The 14,025-nt window shown below is 38.7% G+C and overlaps 1 long non-coding RNA gene across 2 annotated transcripts in view; it reads left to right on the top strand.

Moving 5' to 3' along the window:
* LOC116095372 overlaps positions 1-6,484 on the top strand; it is a 28,785-nt gene extending 22,301 nt beyond the window's left edge. Inside the window, exons 4-5 of one of the 2 annotated variants that reach the window (XR_004120575.1) lie at positions 3,786-4,076; positions 5,555-6,484. This is a non-coding gene — a long non-coding RNA (uncharacterized LOC116095372). The remainder of the gene's footprint in view (positions 1-3,785; positions 4,077-5,554) is intronic. The other variant, XR_004120574.1, reaches the window with a different exon arrangement.
* The last annotated feature ends 7,541 nt before the right edge of the window (positions 6,485-14,025 follow it).

The raw sequence follows: 14,025 nt of genomic DNA, 5'->3' as shown, positions 1-14,025 counted from the left end.
GGAATATTAAGATTTCAAAAAACACTTTAAAATGGCAGAATACTTTGGCCTCAGAGGACCCGGTAATCATGAGAGGCACTGATAAGAGCCTGCAAGAGCTTCACTAGGCAGGCAGGCTGCTTGTGCAAGATCCTGCCATTGAGCCACTGTGATGCCCTGGGCCAACTGCTTAGTCTCGCTCTAACTTGATCCTGCAGAAACAAACAGGTAATAGTAAGGGCTGCCTCATCAACTGAGAGGGCATCAGATGACCTGATGCACATAAGGTAGTCACTGAGCTACTTGGAGCAAAGGAGATATTAGGCAGAACAGACTAATGAGACAAGGGGTGAAGACTAGGGAGGGAGGAGAGAACTACATTTGCTGGCTGCATGGCCAAACAGAATGTGCCCCTCAAGCTCATTCTCTTAACCTCCCCATCCTCAGCCACTACAATCAGGGGTAAAGCACCAGCAGCACTCCAGAGAAGGCCAGTCAGGGGATACAAGCTGAGGTAGCTTGATCCTTTCTGAAAGTATCAGAAGTATATCTCCTCCTCTAATAACACCATTCAGTTTTGCCTGTGCAGGAAATGCCTCTCCATGATTTAGGGAAGAATGCGGCTTCTAGAGCCCCCACAGAAAGAATGAATGACAGAAAGCCCACCGCATTCAGTAGCATTCTGTGGGAAGGCTGAGGAACCGGCTTCCGAAGCTGAGAAAGCAGCACCACCAAGAACGAGCATGGAGGGCTTCAGCTTTGTGTTACATTAATGAAGGGGGAACATGGGACTCATGGGTCCCACCACACTTCAGGAAGATCCTGGGCTTTCATGCCAAACAAACCTCTACTCAAATTTATGCCTGCTTATCTGTGATTTGGTAAAACTTCCTTGTCTCTCAAAGACATCCGTTTCTTCCCTAAATATACATAGTAGTAGCATCTACCACACAAGGTTGATATGAGGATGAAATAAGGTCACATTTAGCTCTGTTCTTTCACCCAGCTCCAGAATTTGTCTCTGCTTCCATGAGCTCCAGCTCATCCTTGATGCCTTCACAGCTCACCTCTGTCCTGGTGAAAAGACTCTTAGATAAGTTTGCTTAGTCAACATCTTCTAATTATAGCACCAAGGTAAAATAGAGTTTGTATTTGAAAAATGGCTTCTTAGTAAAGTATATCTATTGTGGATTGATTGACCCATGGTTCATCCAAGAAGTAAGATTGATTGTGTATAGTTAGCCAGGCTCAGCCAATGCTTTAGTAAAATGTCCCTTGAGCACCCCCACTACAGAGTTTTTTGCAGACATTTGCATGGTGAAGTGGGTCCATTTCTTTTGTCCTGTATTAAATACCCAGAGGCAATAATCCTCATTATGGGCCAATGGCTTAGAAAATGTTATTATTAAATCAAAGCCATTTGCAATAAAGGGAAAAATTCATCTGCAACTATAAACTCTGTTGCTGATAGCTGGGCATTAGGAAAACAAACGATCCTCAAGTCCCTTTAGACCTTGCTCTTCAAAGCTTAATCACATGGCAGGCCCTCCAGGGCCATCCTTGAAGAGAGGAGAAGAGCCCAGGAGGATGATTCCAGGGATGTGCATGGTTTCTCAGAAGACATTGGACGTGACTCAGAGAACCACGCTGATTACCCAGCTTATTGTCTAAAATGCCATTAGTTAAATTTAACTTGTATATGGCTCTGTTTCCCATTAAAAAAGAGTGGAGTCAGACATCCTTGGGTGGTAATTCTACTTCCTAGGGAAACCTTGCACAAATCAATAAAAGCCTCGGTGTCTACCCCTCCAGTTTAGGATAAGGTAATGGACATTTTTGGTTGAACATATTTTAACAGAATTAGAATCATGCCTTAACATACAGATTGTCTCAGAAGGAGCCAGTGGGTTGCTTTGGCCATGCATGATATTGTCATGAAGCCTGTGTTATCATGAGGACTGAGGAGGCTTTCTGGAGACAAGTTGCTTCCCTTATGTTGTTCTGCAAAACAAACAAACACTGCAGCTAAGACCAACCTCTGCTTAGTCCTTACACAGGACTGTAAGGCATAAAGCCTGGGCCATTCAGACATCAACTAATAATTGCTATCTGCTTACTAAGTTACCACTGCTGCCGGAAAGAAATACTGTTCTAAACTAGACAACTTTCACTGAAAGTAACTTCAACTTTGTTTAAGAGGTAATGTGTGCAAAAATCCATACAGACTGATCAGAGTTCTGAGATAGGGAACCTATAAACTGAGCAGCCTCTGTTTAACTGAAGTAAGAATACTGAGCAAGGGACAGATGCCAATTTGGGGCCATTTCGCTTAGGTGTGGAGGTCACAAAGAATGGAGATACATCTGGATGAGGAGGGTTCCTCACTGTAATCAATAAGGTAGAGTAATAAAGAAGCACTGCTGAGCTATGAGAACTGTTTCCATTCACTGACTTTAGCTGTTTGGAGTGGTTTCCCACCTCCAACCCTCAAGGATGGTTGCTGTTTAGCCCATACAGTGCCATGAAGCCATGCTTTCAATCACGAGGCTAACATACTGAACCTCTGAAACTGTAAGCAAGCCTCAACTAAAGTGCCTTTAGAAGAGTTGCCTTGATCATGGTGTCTCTTCACAACAATAAAACCCAAACTAAGACACTTTCAGTGCTTAAAACATCACCTGCAGCTGCCTGAACAAGACTGCTTGTGAGTTTGTTTTTTTTTTTAAAGATTTATTTATTTATATTTTGTATGTGAGTACACTGTAGCTGTAGAGATGGTTGTGAGCCATCATGTGGTTGCTGGGAATTGAACTCAGGACCTCTGCTCGCTCGGGCCCAAAGATTTATTTATTATTATATGTAAGTACACTGTAGCTGTCTTTAGAGTTTTAAACTCTACTCCTGATAACTTTGAGGGGCACTAGTACAGGTTGTTCACCACAGCTTCCTATTGAAATTGGTTGCAGCATATCTTTGGGGACCTTTATTCTCAGTGAGATCTCCAAGGGCCTATCTATGATCTGGCTTTTCCTCAGAATCTGATTCTTAATTTGGAATGCTGTCTCACACTAATTTATTTAAATGAGACCAGTATAGTGCTTTTATTCTCATTTATAATGAGAAAAAAAATGACATAAAGCTATTAAAGCTGCCCCTTCTTGATGTAGTGAGGGGAAGGAAGGGGAGAAACGTAGCCTGATTGGGTTAAGATTTTTCCAGGTTCTACTCACTAAAAAGAGTATGTGATTCTCTAATTGTAAGTCATTCAAAATAAAACAAATGTCTTCACCCACACAAGGTAATGTGGATACTTTTTACTTTAAACGATGAATTATTTCCAAACGTCTTTTGTTATTATTCTTGTGGCACTGTTGTCTAGATAGACCATTGAATAATAAACTATTGAATGATTTTCTTTTCAGTCCTCAAGCCCCATAGTTGTCCAGTATTAGCATTGGACTTTTAACAAATGAAAAATATATACATGCCCAAAGAACAAAGAGTAATCAATATTGCAGTACCCACTTCTGTTCCACCTCACCTGTGCCTTCAAGAAGATCCCTGGAGGTGGCTGATGCTATTTCTGGTCTTATTATGCTCTACCCTCATTTAAACTGATAATCCTGGGAGTGCCGGAGGGCCAAATAGGGTCTTGTCATCTGAATCTGTTGAGCAGGATGCACAGCAGAATAGTAAAACCGTTTAATCAGAGCTCATCCTTGCTTACAGCAGGAACGGACAGTTCCTCCCTGGGGCACCCTAATAACATTATACTGCACACAATGTTTTATTTCTTCTTTACTTAGGAGTAAACAACAACCTTTTTCTCTTTGTCATCCAAAATTAATTGAGAAAAAAAAAACACACCAGAATGAGACAGAAGTATTGGTAAACTAATTGGAGAGCACAGCCTCATGTGTATGACACCAGAAGTTGGCACCTCTCCACAACCCTATTCTGTGGCCTCTCACTAGTCTGAAGGATGACTTAGCCTCACCCTAGGGAAAATTTGATTCTATAGTGCAGCCAGAACTGTTGTCTTGGGTTCATCCAGGATGTTTCATTTCCTCAACATCTTCATAATGACAAATTTTGAGGTAAGAGTTTGTTCCTTTGTTTTTTTCTTACTAGATTTTTCTTTTGTTTTTCCTATTTTTTAAAAAAATTCTGATATAATGCCTTTGTGTATTTTTGACAGAGAAAGAGAGAGAGAGAGAGAGAGAGAGAGAGAGAGAGAGAGAGAGAGAGAGAGAGGAGAAGGAGGGAGGGAGGGAGAGAGAGAGAAGAGAAGAGGAGAGGAAAGGAAGGGAGAGGGAGAAGGAGAGGGAGAGAAAGGAGAGGGAGAGGGAGAGGGAGAGAAAGGAGAGGGAGAGGGAGACAGAGCTTTTGAATGAGTTGGTTTTGCTTGACTAGTACCTACAAGAGTCAAGGTGAACTCACCGTTGAGGCCAGTATAAGTTTGCAATAATAGCCTCACAGTCTCTCAGATTCCATTTAAATAGGGACTTCAAATGCAATCAATGGCCCAGTTTCCTTTGCTTCTTTTTACAGTTATGTTCAGGAAATGGATTCTGGTTACACCCTGGTCATCCCAAGCTCACATCCTCCATGGTTTTGTCTCCTCATCAGCTTCAGTTAGACACCAGGAAGTAGGATTGTCTTCTTCAATGAGTTTATGAGGCCTCCTTTACTGGGTTTCCCTCAGTTTGCACGAGTTGCATCCTTTGACTTCTGCTAGATCAGGGCTGATGGAGGCAGACAGATCTACCTCTTCTAGAGGTGGAATTGTTCTTTTAATCAGAACAACTGAATGGCAAGCCTTTCCACTGATATGACACTGTAAACCTGGGGTGTGGCTGCTCCAGGGGTTGATAACATGGAAAAGGGGGATCTTTGGAAATGCAAGCATTCAAGTACAGATCAGTTCCTCTGCAGTCTGGAAGTTGTAGGTATCAGGGGGATTTTGTATATGGCACTCCTCATTAGAAGCTTCTACAGATGTTATCAAGCACAGCAACTTAGAGACGTATGTACCTTCGTTTTTATCATTGCTTTATTCACTATAGCAAAGAATTGAAATCAACCTAGTTATCCATCTGTATAAGACTAGATAATGAAATGTGTGTATATGTGTGTGTGTGTGTGTGTGTGAAAACTATTCAGCTCTAAAGAAAACATAGAAATTGCAGGAATGTGGATGAATTTAGAATATACAATATTAGGTGAGATCACTAAACTACCAGAAAGAAAAAGCCTTAAAAGCCTTAAGCTATCTCTCTCATATATGGCACTTAGCCAATAATACATGTTTATAGGTAAACAATTGCACATATGAGTATAGTATAACATGAAGAAGAGAAAATGAAATGCTGAAAATAAATGGCTGGGAGCTCCACAGCTTCTTTTTTGAATGTGTAGTCGAAGTGGATAGAAGTTCATTGAGTTGTGTAGACTTTGAGTCACTAATCATGGTGTGTGGTGTTTTCATTTATTTGCAAGATTTTTTTTAAATAAACTTTTAAAATTTACCTTCCAATGGTGATTTCAGCATTCTCCTTATTGTTATTATTTTCAGATCTTTTTCTGAAAGGCAGAAGAAAACACTAGCTGTGTGGATCTCCTCCACTGCTGATATGCAAAAGCAGCCTAGGATCACTAGATACTCAGACAGGGAAGAAGATCAAAGCTGGGAGAAAACATACAAACCACAAGGAAGTACAACATACACGGAAGTACAGAACTGAAAGCAGGGGAAAAGTTCCCGAAGTTTCCTTAGAGAAATAAGAAAAAAGTCACAGCCCAGAAATAATATAAGGATGCCTCATGGATAACTAACCAGAGAACCATAAAAATGATATTGAATATTAAAAATTAATATTAAAAATTTTAAATTCAAAACAAGAGAGAGTTTGTGCAAAAAATATTTCAACATTGCTGTAAAATTAAAGATTTTTATTTAAAGGAATTTTGAAGTTCAGTGTAGGTGTGTGGAAATGTAAATCAGATGAAATTTCCCAAAAGGAAAACACACAGGAGAACTGGGAAAGACAGAGGAATGGAAAAAACGCAACTTGAGAGGGAGGAGTCTATGCTAATAAATATTCTACAAAGACAACATGGTCCTCAGTGATGGCAGGGATGTGCCACAGACTCAAAAGCCAGTGTCAGTCACTATCTGCATGTGATGACAACAGTTACTCCAAGGCCACTCTTGCAACATTGCAGCATCTTCTAAGTGAAGAAGAAAAAACTTTCCATGGGAAAGATTTTTTAAAAGATGGCAATTGTTTTCTCCATTTGTATTTTAAAAGGTTATCAATTTAATATCTACAAAAAGAAAAACAAGGGAATTTCTAATTCAAAAAAAAAAAAAGCTCAATCTGATGAACTCAGTCTTTGAACTCTAACATGGCTCTGTATATTACAGAATTTGACTAATTGCCTTAAAACAATGGACTACATTTGGATTCTGATGCCAAGAAATAAAAGTCCTTCTTCTTGAGCCCAAATGGTGTACATGCTTATTTAAGTTCCTGCCATGTAAGAGTTTAAATTTTGTTTTAATTTACCATATATTGTCTTCTTATATTCTGGTGATTGTTACTGTGATGGTCAGTTCTGTCTTTTCTTCCCTTTTTAACCATTATTTTTACATTTAAAAAAATTGTTGTGCTGGGAGTGGTGGTGCATGCCTTTAATCCCAGCACTTAGGAGGCAGAGGCAGGCAGATTTATGAATTTGAGGCCATCCTGGTCTACAGAGTGAGTTCCAGGACAGCCAGGACTATGCAGAGAAACCCTGTCTCAGAAAACCAAAAAAAAAAAAAAAAAATCAGAAAAAATCAGAGCAGTAACCCAACCATGTGCACCAACGCACAAACAAGCAACAAGCAACGCTGCCCCAGTGCTGGGAAAATCACTAGTGGGAAGCTTGGGACGAGGTACTTTTTTCTTTTGCTAAGGGTGTTAGACATTATTTGGCATTTAAATCCAGTCTGTGATTACTTATAGTTAAAAAATAAACAAACAAACACAAGGAGATGTCTAATACTCTTGCCTCGTGCCTATCACTGTTAAAGACCAATGATTCTTTGGGAAATAAAAGTTTAATAAGAGAATTTATATCTGCTGACTAGATTTTCATATACACAGAGCCAGACTTCCAGCCATGATAACAGCTATTCCGTGTATATCATTTCTTTAACCTCAGAGGAAGTCAAGAATGTCTATTTATATTCATTATCATTGAATTTCTTCTCTATAGGTAAGCTCCTTTGAATATTGATCTGAGGAACAATTGAAAGAAAGCTGGAGTGGATACATGTTTGATTCTTAATAGTTCTAGTTCTTTAAGGTGTAAGCCATAACAACCTAATTAACCTCCCTGAGACTCTAAGTCCCTCTATCTGCAAGATGGAGATAGTGGGCCAGTCCTTACCTGGGTAATAGTAGTTCTCAAATAAGATATTTCTGTGAGCATACAATGGGTGTATGTGTTATTTTTTTCTCTCTTTTCTGACTTTTTCCTCACAACTGATCAGCTTCATGGATGAATAAGCTAATCAGAATTATCTATTTGCCATATGAAGTACAGAATTTCAGATTCTACAATTCTTTGATGAGTTTGAGAAGTTTCCTCTCTCATCCACATTACTTAACACATTTAATTAGCCTAGTGTCTAATAAGGGGTAGTTGTCATATGGCATGAGTCTTTGTCATTAAATCTGCTGTAGAAGAAGAGTGTCCATGCCAGACATTGTCACTTCTGTGTTTCCCTTGTCACATACTGCTTTTGCCTAAGTTCTCAACTAGTTTTCTTGAACTGGTTTGTAATACTGAGATTGATCAATACAGACCAGTTTGTAGACTTGTGGTATGCCTCTGTTTAGGTATCATTCAGAAAACGGGAAGGATCAATTGAAGTACAACTGTGAAAAAGTATGTTAACATCTCAAATATTGAATTAAGCCATTTTGTTTGCCAAAGAGATTATAGGAACTCCTTCACTAGCCAGTACTTACATAATGAATTCTCAATTAGACCTGGGAGCATCTCAACTCAAAGGTTAATTTTATTCTCCATTACAAAGTTTTGAGAATGGTCCCTGGGGCTGTTCTTAATTTAAAAAAACAAAGAAAGGTTGGGTTATGTATTAAGGATCACAGGGGCAAGTTCAGAATATCACTTCCTCCCAGAAAAGAAAAAGATCATTTCATTCACATTTATCCAGGGGCTTCCACTTGGAACAGCAACACAGCTTTTGTTATTCACTATTGACAGACTCATCTGATATTTGCTAGAATTACTCAGTCTAGAAACAAACCTGTAAATATATAGCCAAGATAACAAAGGTAAAGAGTCAGAATTTGATTTTAAGGAAATTATTCTAATTATACTCTTATGGTTTAAGAAGTACATTTACCCAAAATAGGATAATGCTTTCTCATGCTACATGATCCTTGTATAGAAAAGTGTCTTTAAAACCCAGGAGAATTGATAGTTAATATTAAGTCAATTTTGCATTTCTAATAAGGCAAACAGGAAAGAAGATCTCTTTGATGTAGAGCAGTAGGTAGGAACCATTATGCAAGGCTGTAAAAGAATAAACTGACAAAGGTTTTGGTTTAAGCCATTCTTCTCTCATGAAATGAATATGCAGTAGGAGTCATCACTGGCCAAGGTTTCCCTTTAAGATGTAGGAGGCACTCTCTTTGACTTCTGGTAAGATTTTTCAAGAGGCCTAGCCTTTTCTCAGCATACTGCCTAGACTCACCCAGCCTGCCACAAAAGCATCAAGGAGTAGGTCAGATGGAGGGAAGATTCAGTCATTCAGAGTGCTTGCTGCTGCTGGTGCTCAGCTCCCAATCACCACATCAGGTGGCTCACAACTGCCCTATCACTACAGTGCTATGGGCCATCACTTCTGTGACTTTCAGGGGTGAAAGTGCACACAAACACACACACAGCTTTAGGAAAAGAATAAAGAATTCTGAAGGTATGACAGACAGACATGAAAGGAGGCTTTTCACTTTCCTTTTCCTTTCCATATAGTCTGGACACAGGATATTCAGACCTTTATCCTGGTCTTCTGCTCGGTTTTCTCTTACTCTACACACAGCAGGGTTCTCCTAGCTCCTGATGATTCTAGGCTCCTTTTCTTTACTTACTGGAGGCCTGACATGAGCAGATGAGTGAGATGTGAGAAGGACATCCAGATCCCATGTCCTCTTTGACCTCTGTGCTCAGCTTTTTCTTATCTCGAGTATCGCTAGTCAAATCAAAACTTGAACTGATCTTGCAGAATTAGTGTTATAGTCAGCCTCGTGTCATATTTTCTTCCTCTGTGTATGTATTAGAATATTTTCTCAAGCTTTCTGTTGATAAACTTTTTTACAATGGGCAGGAAATATATCTACTGATCTTTTAAATACTACTGTGTGTGTGAGTGTGTGTGTGTGTGTGTGTGTGTGTGTGTGTGTGTGTGTGTGTTGGGTATGGCATTATCCTTGTTTTATTTATACCCATCATTCAAAATCCAGTGGATTTATTTCTATTTATTTTGTAAGTCCATTGCTAAAATAATGTGAGAAGTGAAACTTTTGTTATAAATACCCATGGAATTTCCTTGTAGTGGTGGCAATTTCCACATAATCCCACATTGAAATGGTGGCTCAAGAAGGAGAATAAGGGGTAACAGAACCTGGAAAGACATTGGAAAGTGATGCTGGTGAGGAATATCTGCAAATGTACAAAGCAAGTGATGCTCGATCTTCCTTTCATATTAGGTCAGTCCTCTCCTCTGCATTCTGTATTTCTGTGTTCATTTTAGACCAACATTCTCAGTAAGCAAGCCAGTTGAGACTACAGAATCAATTCTCTTTATACTCTTAAAAGACATTTAAAATCCCAATGCTGCGTGATACTGTCCTCAGTACATTTTGTATATTCATTAATATAACCATTTAAAAACTCAGTGGATACATTGAGCACTGGATATGATGTGAGGGAGGCAGACTGTTGAAGGTAAAAGAGAAATGAGGAGCTATTCATTAACATTGACTCTGCCTGTCAGATACCACATAATCTTTACCCTGAAAATGTTACAAATGAAGTTTTATTTGCATGAAAGAGAACAGGATATCCAAAAACCCAAGAATATGGATTCAAGATTTAGAAGACTCTTCACTCTATACATACTTTTAAAAGTACATTTTTAATTAAAATATAATTATATCACCCCCCCTTCTGTTCTTCCTTACAGCTCCCATATCCTGTGTCATAGCAAGAAACTAGTGGAGGAGAACTGTGAACAGGATGCAGCCTTAGTTGTACAGCAACAGCATTTTAAAACGCAACAAACCAAGGAATTTATTCTGTAGAGTCACTTAGGACATGGTTTCTAGAAACTGGACTAAGACTAATTTTTTAACCCTCCTAGTGAATCTAGGACACTGCCCTTTTTTTAATATGAGCTTTTATTCTGTTTAGTATTTTTCTCTCTGTTGCTTACAATTAAGAACTTAGTAAAATGTTTAAGTGATCAAGAAAAGTAATAACCCATCTTAATGAGTTTTCTATAATTATTATTTTCTTATGCAGTCATTTGAGTTTCTAAACAGATATTCTTAAGAGCAAGAAACTAAACTGTGATTTTTGAGAAATAGGTTTCAGCAGAGGTAAAAATTCTTAATTCTGAGATCTAATCATGAGGCTAATAGTCAACTCAGATCTTTTTGATAGACCTCTCTTGTGATATATATGAAATTGCAGTTGTCAGTGAAAAACCATGATGAAAAGTTTAACAATAATAGAGTCAGTAATAGTGACTTTGGGATAAAATATTTGAAATGGGCACTTTATTAAAATAGCAAGGACTTGAGCTCACATGTAAGTGTGTGCAAGCATGTGCAGAGGTGCATGCATGCCCTTGTAGGAGAGTCTGAAAGCAAAGATAACTTGCAAACAACTACCCCTAACCTAGCTGTAACCATAGCAACTGGAACCTCATTTTCTGTCTGACTCAAATGCTGCATGCAAGCCTATCTCACTAACAATTCAGAAAGGGACATTGACAAATGATCACTATATTCACCCTGCCACTTTAAATGGGAAAGCATTTGACTGAATTCTAATTTGACCAATGAATATTTAACTGATAATGCTGCCAGATAAGATACTGGCCCAAAGAGAGCAGAGAAATGACTCTGAAGTTGTTATCATGCAAAAATTCTTTAATGAAGGACATGAAAAGAATGCTGTAATTGTGTCCTAAAAATCTGCTCTATATTGAGGGATAGGAGAGTATTTGCTGCAACTTAGAAACTTTGAAGATTTTATGATGCCAAAAATTTCTAAATCATGGAAGGTACTTTTCTGTCCTTTGTTTAATGTTTTGTATTTTCAGGGTTAATGTGTTAACTTCAAAGAAACAGAAACAAAGTACAGAATTTGAGTAATGGAAAATTCAAAGCCTCCTGTCTAAGTCTTAAACTTGTTAAAGTTTTCCGTGTGTAGATGAAAGCATTTGAAGATCCTAGACACAGGATGCTGTGTACATAATAAATAAATCTTGAAGATCCTAGACAAACTTTGTCATTTATTTGAACCTCCACTGGCCCTATGTATGTTGCTCAGTACTGGGGCTTATAAGAGATCTAAAATCAGGTTAATTTTCCCAGAAGATTCAAAATAATATTAACCGAATGTTCATCATTTGTCAGACTCTGTTCTTAATATAGTGAATCCTTTAATTATTGAATGAATTGTCTGGAATGGATGCTATTTTAAGTTGTATTCATGAATGATGAAACCCAAAGTTCAGAGATCTTCAGTATCGCCATTGCCTAAGTTGTATGGAGTAGGGTTTGAGGTAGCACCCGGGGCTCTCTCACAGTGCAGTGATAAGAAACTGTATGTTATCATGCCTTATTTTTCTTTTACAATTTCCTTCCTTGATCTTTACACTGTCCTTTCTTTCCTTCTTAGTCAACTATACTTCCAAAGCATAGGGACATTTATATAGACAGAGGGAAATAAAATGTGTATAGTTGGGCCTCATATAGTAATCAGCCAAGGAATTGCTTAGATAATGTTTTATGAGTATATATTTATTGTATGCTGTAATGGGCTGGAATCTCAGCATGTTCCCTTGACTTTGGAAAGTTATTGAGTGTCCAGTTCTAAACCGAGATTTGTTTAGAAAATATTAGAAAAGGAGCAGGAACACTTGGTAGAGAGTCATACTGCCTTGGTTCTTGAAGCTAAGAGAATTCAGGGCATGTATTAGGACTATCATGTTTATTGTCTACATGGAACACAGCCTGGGGCTAGGATTTTCTCAAGGTCCTTTTGAGATGATTAGATTGTTTTAAAAGTTGGCTTCAAATACAGAAGATAGCAAAATAAAAAATTTTAAATGTTTATTTACATGTCTCCAAAATAAAGCATTCCAATTTTACATTATTACATTTATGTTAAGGTTAAAAAATACAATTTACCATTCCCCTAGAAACTGTGCAATGATTTCTGAACTGAAGTGTATTATCAATTAACTGGATGATGTAGAACCACAGAGTTTTGAAGGCCAAGTTATGAATACAATTTTCCAAAATGCTTGCCCCAAGTATATATGTTTAGTGGGAATGTGTATGTATTTAAACACTTCTGATCTGATGTATGTATGAGAACTACAAGTCTGAAAATAGTCCTGTGGAGTAGAAAACAATTTTGGTATCTGGAAGGATCCCTTGCCCTTGGACAAGGGAGACATGGCGACCATGTCATTCTCTTACATTAGCACCCTGTACTTACTGATGCTTCAATGCTGCATTTTTCCTTCTCCAAAAATTGACCTCTTACTATTCATCTTTCCTTAGTCCACGATGGGCTTAAGGGTGGACAGTTGCCAAAAAGATTGATGGCATCTCCACTCCAGCAAATATTATTAATTGGTTTACAGAATGCCGCTCCCACCCATCTTTGCTGAGGTAAGTCTCCTCAGCCAAGGCAGAGGCTACATTAGCATAACAAACATGGGCCATATTAAACCACCCAGGAGAGAAATGGCCAGTTTAGTTTCAGAGGCAGATGTCTCTACAGAAAATTTTAATAGGCAGGCTTACTGTGCAGCAGTTGGGCCAAACAGTGGTCAGTCTGGTTCACTGAAAAGCAATTCATGGGTTACAGAGACCGTTATTTCAAAAAGCAGCAATCAAAATGGGGCTTTTGTTGCCTCCGGGTTATTTAGTGCTTTCCGTGTATGTGGTCTGCTCCTGTGACCCTAAATCTCCTTAAGAAACAATTCCTCACCGGTTCCCAGTGTGAAACATTCTGGCACTCCTGCAATTCATCACCAAGGCATCTGGGGCTTGGGGATTACAAATTCCCACTTAAAATGAGAAGAGGAATGAGCCAGGCTTGTCCTAGGACTGACAAACATGGCCAGAGAGAGGCTTCTAAATGAGGCAAGTGTGTAGTTGAAAGCTATAGAAAAAAGACCCAAAGGGAACATAAAGCAGAAGTCAAAGTTAAGGAGGATAAAATGTTTCTAATTTCAAAATGGATGGAGGGAAGTGAGAACAATAGGGTTTCCAAGGCAGAGGTGACATGCCAGGTGATTTTATACCTTTAGGCGTAACTACCATCCCAAATTAGACAGGCCCAGTTCTTTCCTGCATGTTGAAAATTTCCTCCATTCCTAAATACCAAGGCCTGTGACCTTAGCATGGATTTAGAGATCTTAAGAATTTTTTGCCTTAAGATTCCAGAATACTATTTTTTTTCTTTTTAATTTTGTAATTATATTTATGTACAGCACACTTAGCAGTGCAGACATTTAACTCAGTTTAGTGGTGAGTTCTTTAGCCTTTCCCTTTTGCAGCTTGGCAATATGAGCCACAGACTTAGAACGCAGGACGTTGCCTCCCCAGTGGCCGCAGATCTCATCCTATCTGTCATTGCAATTGGTCCTAATAGCTTCCAGCAACTCAGCCAGAGCTCTCTTGTCTTTTGAGTGAACCTGTGTGAAGCAGCAATGTCTTCCTGTGA

Source organism: Mastomys coucha, unplaced genomic scaffold (assembly GCF_008632895.1).
Source record: "Mastomys coucha isolate ucsf_1 unplaced genomic scaffold, UCSF_Mcou_1 pScaffold18, whole genome shotgun sequence".
In the NCBI taxonomy this organism is placed as follows: domain Eukaryota; kingdom Metazoa; phylum Chordata; class Mammalia; order Rodentia; family Muridae; genus Mastomys; species Mastomys coucha.
This window is presented reverse-complemented; position numbering and strand designations above follow the sequence as displayed.